This window comes from Vombatus ursinus, unplaced genomic scaffold (assembly GCF_900497805.2).
Source record: "Vombatus ursinus unplaced genomic scaffold, bare-nosed wombat genome assembly UNPS02004312.1, whole genome shotgun sequence".
In the NCBI taxonomy this organism is placed as follows: Eukaryota; Metazoa; Chordata; class Mammalia; order Diprotodontia; family Vombatidae; genus Vombatus; species Vombatus ursinus.
In genome coordinates this window covers 306,814-309,035 of record NW_020944090.1, presented here as the reverse complement: position 1 = coordinate 309,035, position 2,222 = coordinate 306,814, and the positions used below count along the sequence as shown (strand labels likewise).

The window sequence follows — 2,222 nt, the reverse complement described above, 5'->3', positions numbered from 1 at the left end:
TCCAATTCTTGGCTACCACAAAAAGAGCTGCTATAAATATTTTTGTACATGTGGGTCCTTTTCCCATTTTTATGATCTCTTTGGGAAAAAGGCCTAAGAGTGGTATTGCTGGGTCAAAGGGTATGCATAATTTTATAGCCCTTTGGGCATAGTTCCCAGTTGCTTTCCAGAATAGTTAGATCAGTTCACAACTCCACTAACAATGCATTAGTGTTCCAATTTTCCCACATCTTCTCCAACATTTATAATTTTCCTGTTTTGTAATGTTAGCCAATCTGATAGGTGTGATGTGGTGCTCAGAGTCATTTTGATTTGCACTTCTCAAATCAATAGAGATTTGAGCATTTTTTCATATGACCATAGATAGCTTTAATTTCTTTTTTTTATATGTAGTTTCATATTTATTCATCTTTTCTGTAGAAGGAAGGGCCTGACAGTATTGGACCTTTATAAATAGTCATGAAAATTTATTTATACATTACAAACAACTGTAATTTGAACCATAAGTCATAATTCAGCAACTACTTAAAAATATTAAAGTTACATATTTTTGTTAGAAAAATATTTTGCTTATTAAAATGAAACATCCTTACAATAAAGCATATTATTTAGCTTAATTAGCTTCTATAAGATAAGTGTTACATGAAGATAGGAAAGTATAATTGTAATTTTCACTTTCCCAATAAACTCTACAAAACCACATTGACATAAATTACATTAAGCCATAATTAGCTATAAGTATACATCTGTTACTACATTATATCTTACATTTAGTACTTCCAAAACTGACATCACCTGACTTGTTATTCCAAATTAAATGTGTTCTTTAGGAAGAAATGAATTAGAAGACAGTTCTTTACAAAGTTCTCTTCAGAATCATGAATAGAGTAGCAACATCCTTGCTTAAGTTTTTAGGATTTAAGATTTTCTGCATCAAATTGAAAAGAACTATATTTCAATTATCATTACCCTTTTCAAATAAGAACATTCTTTCAAAACCAGAATTCATTTATCCAAGATCTCTTTTCCATCATTTTCAGCTACTACTGGCTGTTGATGGAGAGGTTTAACATGTGTAGATCTCGACAGGCCAAGTTGGAGACTATGACTGGGAGACTTGACAGAAACTCCTCTAAGCCTGTTCCTGCTGCTGCTGCTGCTTCCTGATGAGGCTGGTGGGACCCATCTGGGCCTCTTAGATTCAGCTAAAGTGTTTGTAATGGCTTCCTGACAAGTTTTGAAGACAGGCAAGCTTCTTTTGGTGTTGGTTTTGATCCAACAGGTGCTAGATGAGAGACCACTGGAGCTACTAAATTGTGAGAAGTCTTAGAAGTTTTCTTCTCTTTCTTTTCCACTGGGACTTTGACCTTAGCGCTTCTCTTTTTTTTTTCTTTGCCTTTATGTTTCCTTGTAGTAAAATCTTCATCATCTTCCCCTTCACTTTCACTGAAATCAAAATTACTTTCACTTGGGAAGTCTGGTTCAGAGGTAGTACCATCATCATCTTCACTATTTTTTCTAAGTAACTTCCTCTGTTGTATCACAGCTTTGGATGCAGCTTTTCTTGGCCTATGACCAGCATGAATCATCTTCCTCAGTAATCGTATTTAAATCGAAGCAAACACTATCTACACTACAATTAGAGAGGTGAGGAGAAATATTCATTTTTTTCAGGTTCAGTAGTATCACATTTTTTCAACATCTTTTATTAAGTGTTTTCACTTGGAGTGGAGATTCTTCTTTATGGCTGTTTTTAGATTTTGGTTTCTCTTGCTTTTCTCATCTTGTTTCCTTTGGTATTTTTGATTTTTTGTTTGAAGTTGCAGTCCAAGCAGCAAAATCATCATCGTCATCTTAGTCTGAATCCAAAGACTGTGAGTAATTGACTGGTTTCTTATTCCACACGAGCCTCGGCATGGTCGCAGGCTGCCCGAGGTCGGTCACGGAGCTTGAGGAGCTCAGAGCCTCCAGAAGTTGCAGCCAGTTCGTCTCGTGCAACAGTTCCCACCGAAGGGAACACCGCCCACCCGGCAACTAGAAACCAATAGCTTTAATTTCTTCCTCTGAACATGGCCTGTTCACATCCTTTGACCATTTATCAATTGGGGAATGACTTACGTTCTTATAAATTTGACTCAGTTCTCTATATATTTTAGAAATGAGGTCTTTATCAGAGACACTGGTTGTGAAAATTCTTTCCCAGTTTTCTGCTTCCCTCCTAA

At 36.0% G+C, this 2,222-nt stretch overlaps 1 pseudogene; it reads right to left on the bottom strand.

Annotated features, from left to right (window-relative positions):
• Nucleotides 1-1,005: 1,005 nt before the first annotated feature.
• On the bottom strand, nt 1,006-1,917 carry LOC114022820 (annotated as a pseudogene).
• Between the last annotated feature and the right edge of the window lie 305 nt (nt 1,918-2,222).